Consider the following 25,311-nt stretch of genomic DNA (forward strand, 5'->3'; position numbering starts at 1 on the left):
TTAATTTTTGAAAGATATTGAAGTCAAAATAGCACAACATAATTAACATCTTCATGAGAGAATTTTAAGACCTTAAAAATAATGTATATTTTGCTTTGTAAATGAACTTTGCTTTTAAGACTGAGTCATAATGGGGAAACCACACATTGTGGGAATCCATCTTATCAATTATTTATCCATCCATTCATTTGCTGTGGTGCTGAGGACACACGGGGTCGGCCAATTGTTGAAGAGGTGCTCTTCCAATGGTCGCCATGGGCTTCAGGGAGCAGAGTGACCCCACATTACAGGAATCTACATAGGTAGAGCCCAGGATGGAAAGCCTCCTGTGCCAAGACTCAGTCCTGGACACCGAGCTAAGCAGCACCACACATGGTGCAGGTCTGAGGGGCAGGGCACTGTGCTGAAGGGAGCTGCACTTCTCACAAGAAGGCCAAGTGAAAGCAGTTCTCCTCACTCGGGGTTTGAAAAAGAAATTTATCCCATCCAAGCAAATTATTGTGGGCAATAGCTCCTTCCCTGGGCCCCCGCATCCCACCTGCCTAGAATACAGTCTCATCGTGGTTTTTACGCTTTTCCTAATTCCAAAAGATAAGGCATTTTTTTTTCTGTTCATGGGCCATCTTTTGAAAAGTCTTTATTAGCTCATTTACCAGTTGGTGATTTTAAGGTTGGGCACTGACTGTTTCTTAGTTTTCTGTGTCGACAGTGTCTGTGAGACACATAGATGGCAGATTTTCTCCGGCTGTCTAGGCAGTCTCTTCACTGATTTCCCTACTGTTATTTTATGCAACCCTATTTGTCTTCTCTTGGTACTGCTGCCCACGCTGCGGGAGTCTTTCAGGAAGTCCCTGTCTGTGCCCACGTCTTTAAACGTTCGCTCAGGCTTAGAGTTCTTAGGTGGGCGCTTCCGCTCCACAAGCCCCTCTGGCGACTCAATGACTGGCTGAGGGGGCTACTGGGGGAGGGCTCCCCTTTTCTGAGTAATAGGGAGGAAGGATGGGGAGAGAGGGAGGGAGCGTGAGACTGGGAGGAAGGTGAACAAATAAAACATAAAACATAAATGAACAAATATATAAATGGGAAGAAAGAAAAAAGGAGGAAGGAGTTCTAGGCTTTACATTAAGACCTTTGATCCATTTTTACATTGCCGAGTTTGTCTTTGTTTTTGGGTTTTTTGGAGGGGTAGTTTTTTAGGGGGTGGTCGGGGGAGCAGAGCGAGGGACAAGGATCATGTGAGCCAGGTGATACCTTTACTTAGACCTAAGCTGGACCCACTTAAAAATGTGTTGGCTGGTAAAGAACCAACACTGCCAAACTCTGCTTAATTGCTCCTTAGAAAATTATAAAATCTGTTTTGTTTGTTTGTTTGGTTTTTTTTTTTTTACTTCATTACTGGTCTTAAAAATGCTATGTTGGTGAAGAACTGTGAGAGCGACCCCTGGACAGACCAGACCCACTCGCAGCTGCAGCCCCCACATTCAGCACCACTATGTCCCTCACTGCCGCCACATCCAAAAGAAAGGCCCAAGGGCAGATAAAGGAGATGAAGCTACAGTGGAAGAGGAACCACAGAGAAGATTTGCAAGGTTGTCTGCGAAACCTGCTTCTCCAGAGCCAAGCCCAAGTCTAAGAAGGGAGAGAGGGCCGGAGAGATGGCTCAGAGGTTAAGAGCACTGGCTGCTCTTCCACAGGTCCTGAGTTCAATTCCCAGCAAACACACCGTGGCTCACAACCATCTATGCCCTCTTCTGGCCTGCAGGTGTACATGCAGACAGAACACTGTATATGTAATAAATAAATACATTTTAAAAAAGAAAGAAAGAAAGAAAAGAAAGGAGAAAAGGTGCCCAGGGGAAGAAGGGGAAAACTGATGCCGGTAAGGACGCGAATAATCCTGCAGAAAACGGAACTGTAGCCTGGCGTGGTGGCGCACGCCTTTAATCCCAGCACTCGGGAAGCAGAGGCCAGCCTGGTCTACAAAGTGAATCCAGGACAGCCAGGACTACAAGAGAAACCCTGTCTCAAAGGGAATAGAAAAAAAGAAAAGAAAAGAAAAGAAAAGAAAAGAAAAGAAAAGAAAGAAAGAAAGAAAGAAAGAAAGAAAGAGAAAGAAGGAGCCACCAAAAAAGGCCAGGCACAGAAAGGCAAAGGTCCTGGAGATGCCAAGTGACGAAGTGACGTGTGTGCATTTTTGATAACTGTGTACTTCTGGTGACTGTACAGTTTGAAATACTATTTTTTTAATCAATTTTTATAAAAGCAGAATTTTGTTTTACTTTTTCTTTAAAGCTATGATGTTAGCACACAGAACACATGATTGTTTGTAGGGAAAGGAACATGTGTGAATAACAAAATGGATTGGTGATGGAAAACTCTTCCCCTGATAATTTTGAAAGACTGCTGTTGGCTCCTGGAGAGATGTCCTGGTGTGGACATATGTGGCCACCATGACACAAAACACCTTGTGGTGTGGGAAAACTGAACTCATTTTTGTACCCTCATCCCCCGTACCATCAACATCGACGTAACTCCCTTAAAACCAGAGGCCTGTTAGAACCTGACCCCCAAAAGTGTTTTTCCAGTCTATTGGGCAATTTGGACTTCACAGTGACGGCACTGAGTATCCTCAGAAAACCAGTGTTTTCCTAAAAGTCAGGGTTGGCTTGTGAAAAGTTGTTAAGCATCATCCTTAATGTGAAAAGTCAACCCTCACGCTAAGCCACTCCCCCTTGTCAAAGCTTTGAATGGAGATTTCATTGGGTCTTACAGTGGCTTTCTGATTGCGGGAGTCTATACAAGAAGGGAGGTTGGAAGTTCTTGTACACTGTTAGTGATTGTCTGCCACGTCCTGCCTGAAATACCATGGTTGTTTATGAAAAGTATCTTTAATAAAGCTGGATACGGTTTTTTAAATGCTATTATTTTTCATAGGTTTTCAAATTTCCCTAAAAGGATTGCATATTTTAAGTCGTTAGGAAGAGAATATTTAAAACACATTATTCTCCACAGTTTGACCTCCTTTTGCTCAATCATCATCCACATTGTCCCTCGACGACATCAGTGCCCCGCCATGGGCCTGCTGGCTTCTGCAGACTACTAGGTCTTAAGAGGTGACTTTTCTGCGTATTGTGCAAGGTAAAGATGGGACAGAGATTGCGGGAAGGGCCAACCAATGACTGACCCAGCCTGGGCCCCACACCATGAGAAGGAGCCCACGCTGACACTATTACTGATATCTGCTACACTTGCAGACAGTAGCCTAGCATAAACGTCCTTGAGCGGCTTCCCTCAGCAGCTGATGGAAACAGATGAAGAGGCCCACAGCCAAACATTAAGTGGAGTTTGAAGTTTGGGAAATCCTGTGGAAGAGGGGAAGGAAGGATTGCAGGAGCCAGAGGGGTCAAGGACACCACAAGAAAACCTTCAGAATCAACTAACCTGGGCCCATAGGGGCTCCCAGAGACTGAACTGCCAACCAGAGAGCCTGCATGGGATGGGCCTAGGCCCTCTGCACCCAGCTGTAGCTGGGTCTTCATGTGGGACTCCCAGCAGCAGGAGCAGGGGCTGCATCTGACTACATTGCCTGTCTGTGGATTCCTTTCCCCTAACTGGGCAGCCTTGTCTGGCCTCAATAGAAGAAGATGAACCTAGTCCCACTGCTACTTGATCTGCCAAGGCTGGCTGAGATCTTGCTCTTTTCTGAGAAGGGAAGGAGGGGTGGATAGGGTGGGGAAGGAGAGAGGGGAAGGCATTGGGATGAGAGGAAGGTGGAGAAGCTCCTCCTCCCTTCTTTTCCCCGCCTCCCTGGTCCAACATTCTGCTGTTTCCTGTCTCTAATCCTCCCCAGCCCCAGCAATAGTCTCTTGTTATTCCCTGGTTTCTGTAGTTACCTGAAGACTGGAGTTAGGGACTCCGGATAGAAGAGAGCCTGTGATATCTGCCTTCCTGGCTCTGGGTTACTGCACTTTTTTCCTCCTTCTATCCATGTACCTGAGGGTTTCATTTTTTACAGCTGTATAATATTCCACAGTGTGTAAGTACACATCCATTCATCGGCTGAAGCACATTAGGCTGTTTGTATTTCCTATACATCGTGAATGGAGAAGCAATGAACAAGGTTGAGCAAGTACCTGTAGAGCAGGATGCTGTCCTTTGAGCATGTTAAAGAGTGGTATCGCTGGGTCATATGGTAGACGTATTTTTTAGCTTGCTGACAATTTTCCACACTGATTATCAGAGTGGCTGGACCAGTCAGCAATCCCACCAACCACATTCTCTCTATAGCAGTTGTTATTGGTTGTTTTGTTGGTCTTTGCCATTTTGAGTAGGATAAGATGGACTGTTAAAGTGGTTTGATTTGCACTTCTCTAATTGCTATGGATGATGAACATTTTTGAGATAGTTCTCAGCCATTCTTTATTTCTTTTTCTCAGAATGCTCAGTACAGATCTCAGGCTCATTTTTAAAGCTTTGTTTTCTGAATTCTTTGTGTACTCTGCATAGTAATCCTCTGTTAAAGGCTCTGGCAAAAGACTCTCTCCTGTTCTGAGGTCTTTACCCTCCCTAGACTGCTTCTTTAGCTGGGCAGAAACTTTTTAGTTTTATGAAGTCTCACTTTTCTTTCTTTCTTTCTTTTCTTTTTTTTTAAAGAATCATTTTTAAATATATGTATTTATTTTATTACACATGAATGAAACAAACTACATACAACAGGGAGAACCATGAGGCAATCACGAGTTATAAAAATGTTACATTCATAGTGATTTGGCCATTTGTATTTGTCAAACTTGAAATAAACATCTTTCCTAGCTTGTTGGGTCTAAATTTCCGAATGAAATTCAGTATCTATCATATCTCATCTCTATTAACTTAAATAATTTATCTTGTTCTAAAAAGATCTTATCCCCTAACCAAGTAAACTTGACTGTAAAACTAAACTATCTGGTCTTCAACCCCCCTCACGTGATGCCCTATGCAGAAAGCTCCTCCCTATGCCTGTATCATGTGGATCCTGTTGAGGTGTTGTTCTTCCAGCAGCTTCAGCGTTTCAGGTTTCATAGCTGGGTTTATTCCTCTTGTAGTTAGTTTTTGTGCAAGGTGATAGATATGGCTCTGCTTCCATTCTTCTGCATGTGGACATCCAGTTTTTCACTTACTAAATTCTTCAGCATATGTTTTTGGCATCTTTGTTGAATATTAAATAGCTGAAGTTATGTATGCTTACTTTTGGGTTTCCAATTTTGTTCTAAAGTCTACATGTCTGTTTCTGTTTTAATTACTATAGGTCTGTATTATATTTTGAGATTTGGAATGGTAATCCTCCCAGCATTGTTCTTTTTCCTCAAGGTTCTTTTCTTTTTTTTCATCCTTTTTTGGGTTATCTATAGTCTTTCATGATTCCATATGAATTTTAGAATAGTTTTCTCTATTTCTGTGATGAATGAGTTGGAGATTTTGCCGGGGATTGGACTGAACCTGTAAATGGCTTTTGAGAAAACCATCGTTTCCACAGTATTAACTCTACCTATCCATGAGCATGGGCTGCCTTTCCACTGTCTAGTGCCACCATCTCTTCCTTCTGAGATTTAAATTTTCACTGCAGAGCTCCTTCGCCCCTGTTAGGTTTGTTCCTAGTTGTGCTATTTTCTTTGAGGCTGTTGTGAATTAGAGTATGACCATGACCTCTTTCTCTAAGTTTGCTGCTGCTGCTGAATAGAAAAGCTATTGGTTTGTTCAAGTTGATTCTGTGTCCCGCTACCTAGCTGAAATTGTTTATCATTTCTAGAAGTTTTCTACTAAGTTCTCTTGTGTAGAACACATCATCTGCAAATCCAGACAGATGACTTCCTTTTCCTATCTGAATCCCTTGCTTTCCTTCTCTTGCCTCACTGCTCCAACTAGTGCCTCAAGCACAACATTAAAGAGAATTGGGGACAGCGGACAGCCTTGTCTCAGTGGGATTGCTTCAAGCTTTTTCTTTATTTAGGTTGATACTGGCTGCACTCCTGTCATTCTTTATTTTTGAATTAAAGAAAAAACCACACTGCTCTCATCTTGCTGGCTCAGTGGCTTCCTTCCCTATACACTACATGCTCTTCTGCCTCGAGTTACCAGTTCTGCATTTTCAGTTCAGATCACTGAACTTGCAAGGTGGATGCTTACGAGCATGTGCAAACGTCTGGTAATAATCAACAGCTCCTTGAACTTAGAGTAAAAATATAACATGCAGTATATTTTATACTTGAAAACAGCATTTCTTCCTTTCCTTCCTCTACTCTGTCTTTTAATATTTATAATTTTCCTATAATAATAATAGTGTGTTTATTCGGAAGTGGGGTGGTGAGCATACTGCCAGTGCTACAGGGGCAACAACTGGTAGCTCTCTGTCACATGGTCCCCAACAGTGACTGTCCCTCTGCTAACCAACCAAACGCTGGACTTGATAAAACAGACCACAAGAAATATCACTGCTTCAGAAACTACAGCAACGCAGCCTCTTAGTTTAACTAGGAGTCTATTTCTAGAACTGTAGATCCAAAAGCAAACTTTTACCATAATGGAAAAGTGAAACAAAACTGTTCCACTTCTCTTCTAAGGATCAGACAGGCAACATACACACATACACTTTCTTTTTCTCATATATTCTAATAGCTAATGTTTTTTTACAGTTTAGAGTTCTTTCTTATGCCTATCTGCATTCTTTTATTTAACTGATTTGAAACAGTAACGTTTTATTTAGGGTTGTCTTTTGTAAACATTGCTTAAAAGCAACTTAGTCCTCAATATTATTTCTTAGAGCAAATAACGACAAGCATTCTTATTACTTTTCTCTAGGGAGAACCTGTTCTCCATGTGTCTGATCTGGTGAATGGAATTCTGTCTTGTCAGTGTTATATAGGTTGCTGAGACTGGTGACCATGAAGACAGGAACAAACAACAGTGACTCAAAGAACACTTTAGCGCCACAGTTTTTAATCACAGGAAACGTCTCTCTATGTCTTCCCTAAGTATGAGCACTGAAGTGAACGATAGTTCTCTCATAAAGTGCTCGCTGCTTAGCATTCACAAAGCCTTGCCTTCCATTTCCACCACATGGGAACAGAGAGAAAATGAAAAGTGGTCATCAAAGAATTTCTGTCTTTCATTACTTAGCATCTTAAAATCAAATGGCTAGTGATCTGGAGAACGGATCATATAAAATGTCTGGAGCTGACCAAAGTGAATGAGTGTGTGTGTGTGTGTGTGTGTGTGTGTGTGTGTGTGTGCGCGCGTGCGCGTGTGTGTGTGTGTGTCAGAGGGGGTGTGGTGCTTAAGAAAGTCACAAGATTATTCTAGAAAATAAAAACAAAATATAATGTATACTGTGAAACTATGACAAGTAGAGACAATCATTATCTAAAATACTTTTGCCACAGAACAGCTTACTATCATACTGTATATCACTAGCTGTGGCAGTAGGTGCTTTAAGACCTAAAAATAATATGATTCCTATAACTTTTTCAAACTGGAACTATCAGAATATCTTGACAAATACAACACACACACACATGATGAGTATAAAGATAGAGACTTGAGATGACTACTACATTACTATATATTACCAAAATATCTATAACTACTGCCATGTAGGATACGTTCTGAGACGCTCACAGGATGACCGAGGCATGCAAGTCACATTGTCACTGTCCACTTACTCAGTGTTCTTGTCATAAAGAGCACATTTGCCTTAATTTATGATTGTCATAGAATCTGTTTAGCTAACAGCCTGGGCAGGTTGAACTCTGGGAAACTTGAGAATCTAGACTTGGAAAAGTACAGCTTCTCAGAAGAGGACATGCACACCAGCTGGTGAAGCCCTCTGTGGCTCTGAGCATCGTCAGGCCCTCGGCTACTGAGAAGCCGGCACAGGATGAGCACTGAGTACCAAGCTTCCTCAGGCGTCCTCAGACAGCACCTGCAGGGGCTAGTGGCACTCACGCTGCCTTTCTGTCCTGAGTTCTGTCAGTGCTATGACGTGTTCTGTGACAGACCACTAAAGCTGGTCTTTTGGAACACACATTTAGAATATCAAGTCACAGGGCAGGTCACTGGGGCAGGGAAACCTTTGAAGTGTGGCTTTAATTTATCCCGCCATTTTACAGGAACTCAGTGATTCTAGGCTCTTCCTTTGGCATGTGGGGTGGGTGTGCTGTAATTATTCATGAAATCCTTTAGCACAATCATTAGAAATTCACAGTAACATGGATGGATGGATGGATGGATGGATGGATGGATGCCTTATTTCTGGAGCACTCCCTGAAATCTCTACCATGCTGTGAGGAAGACCAAGTACATTCTCTGTCAGCTAGGAAGGAAGACACTGTGGCTGCCTTTCCCAGCATCTCATGCTAGAAACAAAGAGCCAAAGACTCACAGAGCCATCCCTCAAAGTTATAATAGTAAATTATTGCCATCTGGAGCCACCAAACTTCAAGGTCGCTTTCTATGCAGCAATGATACCTAAAAGAAACACTTCTTTAAAATGCATTTCAAAAATGCCACCACCAGAATTTAATATCCAGGAAAATTCGAGACCATTTGGTTTTAGTGACTACTGAAACAGAATTGTAGAAAAATCATAGTGGAGCCTAACTTGCTGATGGTTCCATTAAGTTTAAACTAAAACAAAACAAAACATAATTCAGTGTTTAAAATCATAATGTGTCAAAAGTCACAATTATTTCTAAAGTTAATATTGGAGAAATCATTAAGTTCTCAGAAAAAAGGGCAGCACTTCAAGTTTAAGAAAAGGGTAAACTGGTAACAGCCTGCAGTTACTTCTGTGAAATACAGCATTAGATTAGCATTGTGTCCTACATACTCTGTATTGTGTAGCCTACATCATATGAAGAAGTAAATATGATAAGAGCATAGAGCACTGACTTCTACCAAACATGCCATATTATATTTCTTAAAACCTAAGGTTCAACTCATGGATGAGGCAGTGTGTGTTGGGGACTCAGCAGAACTCCTGCTCACAAATATGTCCCCTTGAAAGGGGTCTAGAGTACAATCCACTGCCTTGCATGTCACGGTCTACCATGACCTGCTTAATCCACACCAATGTCACTCTTGACAGCTATGTGGTATGACACTCTGCCAACCCACCCTAAGGTGAAGGTTATTGATGGGGGGTAAACATCATCAACAGTGTTGACATCAGGACACACCCAACTTGAAGGCAAGGGCCCTGAGCAACAGACCACTGTGAGAGTCTCAGTCCACAGAGCAGACAGGAGTGTACGGTGGAATTCTTACTTTGTAGTATAATAAAAGGGAGGAAAAGATAGACTTCCACATATACAATATAAATCTTCACATTTCTCACAGATTAAAGGATTTTAAAAATGAAAGAAAATGTGAAATCTCATGGCCTACTAAATAACATTTTTGGAAAAAGCAGAAGTCAGTGATTACTCGACTCTAAGACAACTTTTAAAATAGAACCGAAAGATCTTTCAAAGTAAAGCTCTATTTGGCTAGAAGTCTTAAGCACTTTTCTACCATGAGGATTTGAGGTCCTCCAATCTTCAACTAGTCTATTTCTCTCAGTTGCCACTACAGAGCACACATTGGAGACATTCTCCATTCTCTGACATGACCCCCAGACTCAGCTAAGCCCGAGGCTGAAGCCATGCCGAGCCTTCCGTATTCACACAGAGCTGCTCCTGGGCTGTGAAGGGGCCTTTTGAAGGCGAGAAAGTGAACATAATGGGAGAAAGGAACTGGGGAAGAGAAAAGGCCTCTTTTGTGTGGGATGAATTATTTATTCAGCCAAGCCATGAACTCACTACTTCTAACTAACACTCTATCAGGGTGCTCTCAATAGTGAGCCCCAAGAGTGGTGAGCTACAAGACTGTCACTCCTTAGCCAACCTGTAATGTTTTTCCTTGCTTAGGAATATTTTAATCACATAACAGATTATGTTGTATCCAAAATTTACATCTTTAAACTATAAATTTTACAAAGCTGATCAAGGTGCCAATTTTTAAGTGACTAAAACTCAGCAAGTAGCTGTCACACACAGCTTTCAGGCATTAACAAAGCACTCCTCTGTTGGTGTTAGCTTAGGAATCCCATGTAGCCTGCTCTGTATGAGCCCTCTCATTTGCCTGACAGATAACCAAGCCTCTTAAACTGCGGAAGACAAGCCTTTCTCTGCTGCTGAGTGCTGGTGAGATTTATCTCACCGAAGACTCTAGAAAGGAAGTCCTGGCTCTTGATCAGCAGGGACAAGCTAGAGTCAGATTTCTCCCACAACCATTAATAACATTTGCTTCTCTAAATTATTAATAGAGATTAAGTCTCCTCTGAATAAGGGCAGGGATAAGAATCTTGCCTCCTGAAAGAAAAAACAGGTCTAGTCTGCACTCGAATGGATGAACAGTGCTGCCCCATTTTCCACAAAACAACTTAATTTAAAAATCTGAACAAAGAGCCATCAAATATACCAACGTATTTACACACACAACTGAGCGAGAATCTCCCCATGAAGGTGCATCTCCATGTAGAAGGGGGAAATGAGACTTTGACCTCACATCATATGCAAAAATCAAGTCAAACTAGATTAAAGGCCTGAACATTAGACTGTGAGGGATAGACACATGAGAAGAAATGGGCAAATGTGGCTTGTCACTGCCAACAACTTTTTGGGACATGAGTCTAAAACACAGATGAGAGAAAATTAACAAGTTGGGGTATAAACTTAAAATATCTTCACAAAAAGAAAAGATGAAGGCTGAAGATACAGCCTACCAGGTAGTAGAAAAATATTTGAAAATTGTATCTGATAAGAAATTATTATCTAAAACACAGAATAAATGCTACAGCAGAAAAACATTTTAAAGGAGCTAGAAACACATTTCTCAGAAAAAAACATAGAAGTAGACAGTTAAGATATACTGCTTCAATTATAGGAAAATATTAATTCACAAGTACAGATCTGTAACTTCCCTGCCTTTTGGCCAAGATCAAGTGTAGTGAGAAGCAAAAGTCATTGTGCTAAGTACAGTTTCTGACAATATAAAATGTATTTAGAAATAACTAGGAAGACTAAATGTTCTAAGACAAGAACCCTGAGGTAGCACATTTGCTAACTTAATTAAGCATCCCACAATATATTCATAATAAAGTCAGGTTATATAGTATAATACTTATATATTATATAGGATAATATTGATATATATTTAAATTTTCAACTTGAAAATAATAAAAACATTCCTTGTTTTTGGAACAAGTGAATTTGTACTTGTACAGTTCTGCTACAAGTTAAAATCCTTAGAGAGCACAGTGTCTCCTGGAGAGTAGGTAACACTCTGTGGTTATACATCTTTATACGCTCTCTATTTGGCTCTATGGAAAAATCCCTAAGCTCAGAAGCATCTACATAATTTTACTTGACCTCATTCTTGCTAAGATATAAACCACAAGTTTTAGATTGGGAATCTGTACGTTGGAAGGAAAGGATCAACTCCTGCAATTTGTCCTCTGATGCCCACAATTCAGCAGTGACATATGTACTCCCCCTCCCCACAAAATAAATAATGTGCCCAAAATACAAAACCATTCTGAAAAGTGCCAGCAAGATGGCTCAGCAGTGTGGGCTGCTTGCAACCAAGCCTCATGACTGAGGCTGCCTGCTGAGACCTACATGGAGGAAGGAGAACAAACCGTCACAAGTTGTCCTCTGCCTTCCATGTGCGTGTCATGTCACAATCCTGCACATGTGATACATAAAGGTTTAAAAGCCACATCTTTTAAAAGCCATATATTTTGTGCAACATCTTTAACATCCTCCCTAGCACCCACCAGTGTCTACCTGAATTCTCCAAGTACTTCTATTTTATCCCAGAAAAACCACATGGTAAGGTACCAGCACTGGTCATTCTCAAACCACATGGTAAGGTACCAGCACTGGTCATTCTCAAACCATATTTTTATGCAAAGAGACTGGGGCTGGTAGAGCAGTGAGACCCATCTGTATGTCACGGTGAAGACTATGGTCCACATAAGACATACATCACCCAGGACCTGGCACCATAAAGGCTAAAGCCATGTTTCTGACATTTGCTGTTCTCTGCATGCCCTACTACTCCTGCGATAGCACCCTGGATCCCTACTGAAGGGATCCCTAATGTTTTCAAAGCATATTAGGACTATGCACGGCAAACCATATGTCTAACAACTCTTACCCTGGAACTTTGTCATGAGGACAAAGATACAAACTTTCCGACAAAATTTCAGTGCACCTATCTATGACAGGGTAGAGTGCAACAGTATAGCATTTGATTACAAATATTCATGTCAGGTGTTTATGATGAAAAAAGTAGGGCTAGTGATAAAGAGATGCTACATCCCACCAACAACTATACTGGAGCGACAAGAAGTGTTAGGGACAGATGTCTTAGCTAAAAAGGCATTTTCCAATGTCAAGTGGTATCTGTGGATAAGCTTTCAGGATCTATCCTAACCAGATTCTGTTACATGGAGATTCACATGGAGATGGGTAGAATCTTATATTTTAACAGGTGCTAATTATATGTGAGAAGAAAATGATGTACATACTGTATATTTGCTTGTAGTTAGGGAGATGGCTCAGTCAGTAGTGTGCTTGTTGGCAGCATGGTGACCCAACCTGGGATTCCCTAGGACTCACATGAAAGCCAGGTGTACTGACCTCCCTCTCTCAGTACAAAGAGAGAAGGAACAAGGGACAAATAATGTCACAGTTTTTTTTTATTAAAAACTCAAGGAATCAAATATTTACCTAAAGGTACATGTAATAAGAAAAACCCCAGTACCAGGCATAAGGAGAGGTCTCCTTTTCTATGGTGCGTCAGCATAGGACAGGTGACTCTCACAACAACACAGACTACTGGTGTTGCCTCTCAGGGGTTGAGGGTAGCTCCCAGGACACAAAATTGAATAACACAAATTGGCTCTGACCTGAAAACCTCTTTCCTGTGTCTAGCCTCCATGGTCCCAAAAAACCACTATGCACACTGCCAAGGGTGGGAACAATTAAACAGTCCTACCCAGCTGCAACACTTTTAAACCACAATGGCCAATAAGGCCTGATATCCATAAAGACTCTCTAACCCTAATGTGGTGTTCACATGTGGAGGGTAACTGATGGCTGTCTAATCGGATTTAAGGACCCCTAACAAGTCAGGAATCATGCGTTGTTCTGGAATCCTAACTAGCTTCATGGTCCCTAGAAAGCAATCTATTACCAGTTTTCTAGACTAGCCTAACATTCTAATGTTATCTTCATACCTAGAGGAAAGTATGGCCACCACCCCTTATCAAAGAAGCGTCTTTGTAGAACAAGGGGAGAGCACTACAGAGACCACCCTGGACACAAAGCAGAGATGGAAGAGCACCAGGAGCCCAGACCACGGTTACATCTACATCCCAGCTCCTGCATCTGTGATTTGGGGAACACTGTGTAAGAGGGGAAGAAAGGATGCAAGAGCCAGAAGACCAGGCAGTGTATTCTGTGAACGAGAAACAGCTGCAGAAGCAAGACCAGAGCAGCAGCAATGAACAAGAAAACATGGGAGGCGACAATTGTCACAGGGTCTCACCTCTAGACTAGAGCTGCAGGCAACCAGTAACTGCTGCAGGAAAAAATCAGCCTCTCCTAGAGATGAGCCTCTTTATTGGTTGTCCAACGCAGATTGGTCAACCCTCGAAAATTACACACAGATGACAAAAATGCACTCACAAGTTTGTATCTGTATACATATATTTGTGCGCGCGCGCGCGCGCGCACACACACACACACACACACACGTAACAATAATAATACAAGAAAAAGGGCGTTCTACTTGAGAGCAGGCCGGAGCACAGGATGAGTTGGAGGGAAGATAGATGGGGGCGCTTCAGCGTGGAAAGAGAGATGAGAAAGGCAAAATAATTCTATTTCAGTTAAAAATATATTTTTAAAAAGACGACACATACAACTAAACTGAAGAACTAGGAGTGCTCCCGCTGTGTGTGTGTCTGTAATCCCTGCACAGGGGAAGTCGTGGCAGGCAAATCCAAACCTAGTCTATCAGCAAAGCCCAGATCCAGAGGACGACTATGCCAAGACGAGGACGCTGGCCCTGCCTCCAACCACACAAAGCCCTTCCCTCACACCTGGGATGGCATCTAGGCTAGCATCAGCCCACTTAGTTATACCCCAGCCCCACTGTGAGGGAAAGCAAACTAGTACTGAACAACTACTTGTCTTCCTGTCACCTAGGAGACCAAACAATATTGAACGAGGTGCGCTTCCTCCACATGAGGCAGACCAGGTCTGCACTACAGCTGAGCTGTATCAGCCCAGTCAAGGGAGCAGAGATCTCTACAAGGAGTTAGGCATGCTGGTGAGCACCTTCAATCTCAGCCCTAGGAGGCAATGGGAGGCGGGTCTGTGAGGTCCTCAGCCTGGTCTACTTAGAGAGTTTGTTTGAGGCCAGTCAAAGATACACTGAGAACGTTGGCAGCACAGATCCTGAGAAGTGCTCTAACTTAGAGCAAAGCATCTCACTTATGAGGGAGCACCCCATCACAGAACTTTTCCCTAAACCCTGCAGGGCTCTCCTTACCTGCAAGCAAAAGGCTTTGAAGGCTGAAATCATATTTATGTGTGTAACCTAAAAAGATTTATTAATTTCCCTTTGCACATTAGAAATAAAATACATTAAAAGGAAGTTAAGAAAGATTGTCTTATGACAAGATATTTTATACTTTGACATTCCGTTGCATTTTTCAATAAGGGCCCAGGTATTCATTTTTCAATATAGAATGAGAACACTGAGATGCAAATTTTACTTCAAGAAAGAAAAACCAGACACACAAGTTTCACGAATATATTTATTATTTGCTAAAGGAGACAGTAGGGACTGTGACTCAGCAGGTGAGGGTCTTCCCACAAAACCCTGACAACCTGAGTTTGATCCTGGAACCCTGGTGGAAGGAGACAACCAACTCCACAAAGTTGTTCGCCGCCCTCCACATGTCTGCCACGGCAAGCACACAGCTGCACAAACACATCATACATCTAATAATAACATTTAAAAGTAAATAATGGCAGCATTACTATTTCCAATGCCATTATGTGTCATACAAACCAGTAACGCACCTGCTGGAATGCCTGGGAAAGGCGTTGTGCTTCCTTCGGGCGTGTGCATGCCCAAGCTTTCCACACACAGCCCGCAGAATTCCACTTCCACTCTGCAACTCAAGTTTTGAAAACCAACTATTTATTTACTAGAAACAACCTGTGGGAAGCTGCAATAACCATGTCAGTGAGAAATTTATTCTGACCATGTCTGTAGAGAGGTCAAAGCCTTTCTTCCACGGGGAAACTACACTAATAGTGTGTTTATTCGGAAGTGGGGTGGTGAGCATACTGCCAGTGCTACAGGGGCAACAACTGGTAGCTCTCTGTCACATGGTCCCCAACAGTGACTGTCCCTCTGCTAACCAACCAAACGCAGGAAGGAAATGGCTGCTGCTTCCCAGCCAGACCACGCTGCACTCTGTGCCTCAGCTTTCTCTCTAACGTGACTTACGCTGGATGGAGTTCAAGGTCTTTTCCTAGTTAAGATTCCTTATTTCATTTTTCTTTCTCTTAAATCTTTCTCAAAGGTGGCAAGTCAGAGTAAAAGGAAGTATTTTCATCTTTGTGCATAAACCTGCACTTAGGAAGTGGTCTAATTTTTCCAAACTCTGGGAATGAGGAAAACGTGAATGAAGAAAAGGTGCAGTGCTCCTGCTTACAGAGGAGGGGCCTCCCCAGCAGCTCACTGTTAGTAAGCCCTCAGGGATTCTGGAAAATAGTTGGCCTAGAAGGCAAACAACAGCTCTAAATCTACACTCACCATCTATCTAAGAGAGGCGGCAAATCTAGAGAAGGAAAACAGTTCTACCTTACCTAAAGAGCTTGTCACAAAAGCAATTCTGAATAGTAAAATTAAGTGTTTCTACCTTAAATAGCATTAAGGGGATTTATTGAATTGTATAATAGAACCCTCAAAGTCTATTTTCACTCTTGAAATGTTCATACTTTGCTCTTCAACCAAATGTAGTTCTTTTTTAAATAAATTTTTTATTTTAATTTTATTAATTTATTCAGATTACAACTCAATTGTTATCCCATCACTTGTATCCTCCCATTCCTCGTTCCCTCCTGCTTTCACTCTATTCCCCTCCTCTAGGTCCATGACTGAGGGGGACCTCCTCCCCCACTATATGGTCATAGGCTATCAAGTCTCATCTTGGTGGCCTGCTTATTCTTTCTTTGCGTGCCACCAGGCCTCCCCACCAAGGGGAGGTGGTCAATTATGGAGCATCAGAGTTCATGTCAGAGTCAGTCCCCACTCTCCACATACCTGTGGAGAATATCCTGTCCATTGGATAGATCAGAGTAGGGGTTCAATGTTTACTACTTGTATTGTCCTTGGTTAGTGCAATAGTTTGAACAGAACGCCCGGGCTCCGATCCACCCATCACAATGTTCTTCTTGTAGGTTTCTAGGACCCTCTGGGTCCTTCTATTTCCCCATCTCCTATATTTCTCTTACCTGGAATCTTAGTAGGATGTCCTCACATCTATCCCAATCTCTTGGTAAGTGAATACTTTTGTGGAACATGCCTTTTGGGCTAGTGCCCAATTATAAGTGAGTATATACCATGTGAGTCTTTCTGCTTCTGGGTTAACTCACTCATTATGATCATTTCTAGTCCCATCCATTTGTCCACAAATTTCGGGATATCCTTGTTTTTAATAGCTGAGTAGTATTCCATAGTGTAAATGTACCACAGTTTCTTTACCCATATTTGTCACCATGCATAAAACTCAAGTCCAAGTGGATTAAAGACCTCAACATAAAACCTGAGACACTAAATTGGTTAGAAGAAAAAGTGGGGAAGAACCTGGAACCCATTGGTACAGGAGACAACTTCCTGAACAGAACACCAACAGCCCAGGCCTTAAGGTCAACAATTAATAAATGGGACCTCATGAGACTGAGAAGCTTCTAAGGCCAGAGACACTGTCAAGAGAACAAAGCAACAGACTACAGACTAGGAAAAGATCTTCACCAACCCTACATCTGACAAAGGTCTAATATCCAAAATATATAAAGAACTCAAGAAATTAAGTACCACCAAACCAAATAACCCAACTGAGAAATGGGGCTTAGAACTAAACAGAGAATTCTCAACACAGGAATATTGAATGGCTGAGAAACACTTAAAGAAATGTTCAATATCTTTTGTCATCAGAGAAATGCAAATCAAAACAACTCTGAGATTCCATCTTATACCCATTAGAATGGCTAAGATAAAAAATTCAAGTGATACCACATGCTGGCGAGGATGTGGAGAAAGAGGAACACTCCTTCATTGCTGATGAGAATGCAACTAGTACAACCACTTTGGAAATCTATCTGGCACTTTCTCAGAAAACTAGGAATAGGGCTTCCTCAAGACCCAGCTATTCCACTCCTTGGAATATACCCAGAAGATGCTCCACCACACAACAAGGACATATGCTCAACCATGTTCATAGCAGCCTTATACATAATAGCCAGAACCTGGAAACCGCCTAAGTGTCCCTCAGTAGAAGAATGGATAAAGAAATTGTGTTACATTTACACTATGGAATACTACTCAGCTATTAAAAACAAGGAAATCCCAAAATTTGTGGACAAACGGATGGGACTAGAAATGATCATAATGAGTGAGTCAACCAAACGCAGTTCTTAATGTATGGAGTGATACAAGAGCTCTAAAAATGAAATACTAAATGACAAAAATGCTGAATGCAGATGTTTATAACATCTGGATCACACATCTAATTAAGGCTGCAACCCCTAGCCTCTCACACCTCCAACCCCTCACCTCTCACACCTCCAACCCCTCACCTCTCACACCTCCAATCCCTCACCTCTCACACCTCCAATCCCTCACCTCTCACACCTCCAATCCCTCACCTCTCACACCTCCCTCCTTCACACTCACACCTCCCTCCTTCACACTCACACCTCCCTCCTTCACACTCACACCTCCCTCCTTCACACTCACACCTCCCTCCTTCACACTCACACCTCCCTCCTTCACACTCACACCTCCCTCCTTCACACTCACACCTCCATCCTTCACACTCACACCTCCCTCCTTCACACTCACACCTCCCTCCTTCACACTCACACCTCCCTCCTTCACACTCACACCTCCCTCCTTCACACTCACACCTCCCTCCTTCACACTCACACCTCCCTCCTTCACACTCACACCTCCCTCCTTCACACTCACACCTCCCTCCTTCACACTCACACCTCCCTCCTTCACACTCACACCTCCCTCCTTCACACTCACACCTCCATCCTTCACACTCACACCTCCCTCCTTCACACTCACACCTCCCTCCTTCACACTCACACCTCCCTCCTTCACACTCACACCTCCCTCCTTCACACTCACACCTCCATCCTTCACACTCACACCTCCCTCCTTCACACTCACACCTCCCTCCTTCACACTCACACCTCCCTCCTTCACACTCACACCTCCATCCTTCACACTCACACCTCCATCCTTCACACTCACACCTCCATCCTTCACACTCACACCTCCATCCTTCACACTCACACCTCCATCCTTCACACTCACACCTCTATTCCATCTCCTCACACTACTTCAACAAATCACTTAATTCTCCAATTAGAGTAAATTCTTCTGGCAGAAACTAGCATACCTTATATTGCAAAATCTTTAAATATTTTGAAATGTTTTTATCAGAACTATTAGATATCATCTGTATGTAATGCTTGTCATTAACTTAAATCAATATTTACTAAATCTGTTTTAAGTAAGATTCTTCATTGTTGGAGTAAACAACCATTTTCTGAGTGGATCTTAGGCCACTCAGTACCTGGTACTGTTAACAGTCAAGAACCTGTAGCTAGACAGGTCACAGGCCCTAAGAGGGAACTGACTACTACATTCTGGTAAATGGAGAATGTTGAGCCACAGATCAGTGCATCTCCCACCCCACGTGAGGGAGGATGCACTCAGTAGTAGGTGTCTATTAACACAGACGTTCAACTGCTCAGTATGTGGAGAGCAAGAGACTACGGAGTGCTCATGCCCAAAATGGCACACACATGTCACACTCCTCTCTACATGGCTCAGGGATCATGGTAGAAGATGGGTTGGAAAGTCAGTAAGAGCCAGGGATGGCGAGTATAACTTAAAGGGAATGGTGCTTTAGGGACACAAGATGGCAGCTGTATATACAAATTTGCATAAATTGTGATAGCATAAAAGATCTGTGCAAGCTCAAGCCAGGACAGAATCCCAGTGGTCAGGAGCATGAAAGCCCAGCACTACTACTCAGGGGAGGACTGGCATTAGAGACTCACTAGGAGAGGGAGGGCTGGCTCTTCAGTGGGAGGACTACACTCACTCCCAAGAGTAGTAGTTGGGCAGCACAAACTGGACTTGCTAAGTTTCAAACAAACAAATGGGAGAAAAAAAAGGAAAGAAAAAAAGAAAAAATACTCAAGTTGGGTGGGTAAATAGGATCAAAATATGTATGGAATTCTCAAAGGTTTAATAAAAACATTATTTTAAAAATTATTTCACTTAAATACTAAATCATAAATTTAACAAAATAAGGAAACATGCAGTCGCTCAGTTTTCCAGCATCCTACAACTGCACACAACTCCTCTGCAATCACCTGAACAAGACAGAAGGTCCAGCTTAGCAGAAGCCCTGCAGGCCACACTTCAGGGAAGGAAGCTCAGACAATGTCCCGGGCACAGTCTGCGTCAGGGAGCAACGAAGACAGCTAGTTCCCAGTTTGTCACACTGCCATGTGACAGCATCCCCTCCTCTGACAGTCAGTGGCCACAGCTTTCATGTAAACATGGTCCAAGGCCAGCTTCTATGCAGAGAGGAAAGTGAGTCTAGATATCCCTCACTTTCTGGCAACTATCAGAAACTAAACCATAAACTAAAACACAAGACCAACAAAACAAAACAAAACAAAATACAAAAAGCCCTCAAGAAGTAGTCATCTTTATTCCTATAAATACTAAATGTTATTTATTTAAATATACTTAAATATGTTAAGTACACTATAATTAAAAAATAAGTACAAATTGTTAAAATTACCAAATGTACACAGAAACACATGAGAATCTATCTATATAATATATGCACTTATAAGAATATACGTATGATATGTTTTTTGATAAACAGTGTGATAGGTCCACACAGAGCACCCATGGCCACTGTACACACTGCAGTGAATGGCCCTACTCTATGGCAGAAGGGGCCTGGGTCAAATGAGAACGATAAACACCAACCAGCCACTCCTCCATCTGCACTGCAGCTTGTCAGGAAACCCGCTGTGCCCCCAGTGGCACTGCACAGAGAAGGATGGCGGACAAGGCAGCGAGTCACTGACACTGCGTGTGCTTTTTCCTGTGAAGAACTGCCACTCCACCCTCCAACAACCTCTATGAGGAAACAGCATAAATGCTGCGGTTGTGGCACGTGGTCCATCTCACGGACCATTCAGCAAAAACATCCAAATCTGATTGATCAAGCACTTGGGTTTACTACGAACACAGTGAGATGAAGTTACACACAGCAGTCATGGCTCCTGTGCCAAGGCTGCTTAGCGGGAACTCAGTTGCTGCACACCAGGACTTAAAGGGCAAAGAGCACAGGGCCATGAAGTCAGTGCATCTTCTCTGAGAAGGACCTTTGGAGAGTCACTCAAACTTAGTACACAACATGTATTAGGACAATGCATTTCAAAATGTATTTACAGGGTGACAGAAAGTTGTGGGAAAAGACAACAAGGAATTGCGTATCATTAAAAATTCTAAAACCCAAAGTTGCTCTTTAAATCAACAAGGACAATACAGGCAGTAAACCTTAAACCCCTACCCAGATCTAGACAATGGACAGAACATTCTCCACAGTTGAGTGGAGAGTGGGATATTACTTTCTCACATACTCTGGTGCCTCACCTTTGACCATGTCCCCTGGAAGGGGAGACCTGGTGGCACTCAGAGGAAGGACAGCAGGTTACCAAGAAAAGACTTGATACCCTATGAACATATACAGGGGGAGGTAATCCCCCTCAGGAACAGTCATAGGGGAGGGGAATAAGGGGAAAATGGGAGGGAGGGAAGAATGGGAGGATACAAGGGATGGGATAACCATTGAGATGTAACAAGAATAAATTAATAAAGGAGAAAAAAACAATAGGGAGGTAAAGTGAATAAATTATAATAAATAAAATATACCTTTAAAAAATCAACATGATAAATTCTTAAAGTCTTAGGTTTAACACCTTTTTATATTTCTATGAAGGGAAATATTCAGGGTACAAATTGCAATGCTATCAACATACATGGAAAAAAATAAAAGCTTTAAGTAAAAAACAAACAAAATGAAATGAAACAAAAACTTATATGAATAATATTTTGGATATGGAATTTTGATTAAATCTTTGAAACATTCTGAAAATGGCCAACTTAAAATACTAAGTAGAGTTTAGTATAACATGAATTTTATTTCTTCCTTATGTCACTATATAAAATAGAAATTCTCAAGAGCTTCAAATAAAAAGCATCCAAGAAGAAACTCAGGGAGACAGAAGAAGTGGGGTCCACAAGGAACACATGGTGGTACCAGGAGCAGGTGCTAATGGGTGGAGGGCAGGAACAGTTTCCACCTTGAAAAATTTTATCAGGTAAAATTTAAAACTCTTGTATTTAGATTCCAAATACCTTTTAAGCTTTCACAGAAAGTTTATTTATAAATGAGAATAAGTAATATCAAACTCACTTTGTGTCAGTCTTTTCAGCAAGCCAGCTCTAAAATCATCATATGTTCAAAAAGAAACTCACAAAAAGAAAATGAGATATGTATTTTATGCCCAACTGTTCCTTATCTACACATCTGCAATTAAATAAATTCTTGAGGCCTGGTCATCTAATCAAATTTGACTCCATCCTTGGGTATTTCCAGAATCTACTAAGATACCCGTAGAGCACCTGTAATGGTCATCTCTTTCCCTTCTCCAAATCTGACTCTTTGTCATCACTCCAATCTCACCTCAAAAAACTGTAAAGCCCCGTATTTTACTTCCCCCTTCATGTGGTGCAACAGGGAGATCTGGTCAGAGTCCCTCGGTTCTCGCCACCCCACGGCCTGGGTCTTCTTTCCTAGCTGCACAGTGGTGAAGTCTCCACCAGTTCCCATACCTTCACAACGAGAGCAGCAGTGTGTACCCTGCATAAGTGCTCACTGACTGAATGGTATCTGAGCCCATCCTGTGCCAGGCACAGGGAAATCACAGAAGACGAAACATGCCTTCTTGTTCTCATAGAACACACACTCTGAACTCTTTCACCAGGATGGTTGTTGAATTAATAAACTAGTTAATACGTCTGCAGAACAACACACAGCACACAGCGCCTGCGGATCATACCTAAAGCACTCAAACCTCCATGCCTTACTTCCATAAGCGCCAATGCCCTGTGTCAGGTGAGGAAACCCCAGCCTCAGGCTACGGTACACTCTCATCCTCCTCACAGCAGGTCTAACATGCACCACTGAGAGCGTGTGGCTTCCCAAGCTTAGCTGGACCCCAGGGTTGGACATCCGCAGTGACTCAACCATCCTGGTCACTTCTTTCTCTCTCTCTCCATTAAAGATTCTTTGTGTTATCTATCTGCTTGTCCCTTTTACCTATTACACCCCTCCGGGATCCTGTCTTCTACCCTCCTTTTCTCTTTAATGTCCACACATTCTGTGTGTGGCCTCACAGTTTCTTCCCTCTCTTAGCAGCAGGTGAGTTCTGACACTTGGATTCCCAGCCTGAAATGCCCATGTCCATCCTGCACAGCAGCTTCGTCCCGGCAGCTGCTGGGCTCGACCTCTGTCTCTAGGTAGCCATGACCGAAGGCACGTCAGTAATCCTTGTCTTCTTTTAATAGTTGTTTGCACTTGAAACACTGAAACACCAGCCTCCGATGAAATAGGTTGAATGTACGTTATTGCCTATGCTGGTGCCTATTTAATAAATCTGTCAGTAGAAGCAGGCAAAGAGGTTGGCCAGTGACTGATATTTTTCATATACTTTACCTATTGATAATAAAAAGCCATAGTGTGTAAAAACAAAAACAAGGATAATGTTATGACACTGAGCACCAAATGAGTTGATACACTGAATGTGCTTCCAACAGTGCTTGATAGTAGCTGGTTTCTGGATAATCACAACCCAAAATGAACAGTAGATTCAGAAAATGTGGTTGCCACAAAAACAAAAGAAATAAAGACATCTTACATGCTTTAAATTAGAAAAATAGAACAAGGTAAGATAATGCCCTTTTTAAAGATATGAAGGTAGAAATCATTTAAATTTGCTGTTTAGAAAAACATAAAAGAATTAAAAATTCTTGCGTTAAAATAAGTGAAAGTACCTTGGAGTACTTCACAACTGGAGGCAGAAATGATCTACAAAGGCAGAACTAACTAAAGATAATCAAAAGAAAGATGTAGCAGTGTTGTTAGCTCCTTCAGTGCTGATATATTCATTACGTTAGCTGTGTTCTCGCGGCCCATTCTGAAATCCTAGTCAAACCTGCCATGGCTGTGATGGGCTGCTTCCCTCTGCCGTGCCGCCGGGTCAAGCACAGAGATAGCTATGAATTCAGTATATATTTTGGAGTTAAAGTTATTCTTCAATTTTCACTTCTCATCCTTTTCTTCTACAAGAACTACCTGTCCCTTTCCTTCAGGATGACTTGGTATTTGCTGGGCGTTCTGTGGACCTCGGTAGTGAACTGCGCAGTTGGCATTTCTCTTTGTGAAAAGGAAATTCTCCCGTGGCTTAAGTCTTCAATCTTCTACTAGTTTTCCCAAATCTGTCCTTTGACCCAGACACTCAGTTATTTCAGCTTCATTCCTATGTTAAGGATCAGCAGCTGATCTTTCCTGAAACATCCACAGTCTCAGCTCCATTTTCATGCCAGACCCTGCTGACTTTTTGCTTTGACTAATCTTGCTAGGATTCTGGCTGTTTTCATAGACTTTACAGTCAATCTCCTGTTTTAGCTGCTGTTTCACTCTCGAGTTATTTTCATTCTTCTTCTTCAGCTCATTACTACATACCCCATCTTTACTATTTCTATTTTAATTTGGCGTTTGTGTGTGTGTGTGTGTGTGTGTGTGTGTGTGTGTGTGTGTGTGTGTGTTCATGTCTGTGTGGGCCCACCTGTTGATCATATAAACACGGAAGCCAGAGGCTAACATGTGGCATCTCTGTCTATTGCAATGGATATCAACCTGTGGTTGTGATTCCCCTGGGAGTTGAATGACTCTTCAGAGGGGTGGCATAGCAGGTGTCCTGCATATCAGATATTTACATTGTGATTCAAAAAAGTAGCAAAATTATAGTTATGAAGTAGCAACAAAATAACTCTGTGGCTGGGGGTCACCACAACAAAGAACCTTATTGAAGGGTGGCAGTGTTAAGAAGGGTGAGAGGCAGCTCTGTTGCTCTCAGGCTTATCTTTGAGACATGGGCCCTCACTGGGTCTGGAGCTCGCCACTCACTAGACTAACTGGCCAGGGAGGCTCCACAGTTCTCCTGTCCCTGCACCCAGCCCTGGAATTATGGGCACAGCTATTATTCTAATGCTGCACAGTAACTGTTAAGAATCTACAAATCCAGAACGCGGTGCTTTAGTGATTCACAGGCTCTGACAGTACTTCCCTGCTGACAGTTTCTAATTTCCTTCATGTTTCTTTGAATCACAAATGATTCAGAAACAAACATTAATTTTCAAGCACATAAGAAACTATCACTTATATCTAAATTAATGGCATTGTAAACACATGCTTAATTATAATGAAGTCTGCTGTATCTGACCATGATCAAATATTTGCTTGTTGAAAAAGAATGCTGTGGCTGTGGGAGGCGGTGCTCTATACCTGCCCAATACGTCAAGCTTGTGAGCTGCTTATTGAAATCTTCCTTCTTGCTGGTTTTTCTCTCAACTTCCAACACCAACTAACTTATTTCAAGAAGAACCATGTTTTGTGGTTTACTGTAATTTACTGCATTTATGTGTAATAATATAAATGTATATGTAGAAAAATAATAGTAAAAAATGTTTAAAAAGAAATTATTTCAGACAACTCACAATGGTAATGGCTCTGCCTATTTCACTTGTGATTCTTTTCCT

General features: G+C 42.1%; 1 protein-coding gene across 3 annotated transcripts in view; it reads right to left on the reverse strand.

Moving 5' to 3' along the window:
• ZEB1 (zinc finger E-box binding homeobox 1) overlaps window positions 1-25,311 on the reverse strand; it is a 173,220-nt gene that overhangs the window by 131,226 nt on the left and 16,683 nt on the right. The gene's annotated exons all lie outside the window — the stretch shown is intronic.

This window comes from Acomys minous (genome assembly GCF_964271855.1).
Source record: "Acomys minous genome assembly, chromosome: 5".
Taxonomy (NCBI): domain Eukaryota; kingdom Metazoa; phylum Chordata; class Mammalia; order Rodentia; family Muridae; genus Acomys; species Acomys minous.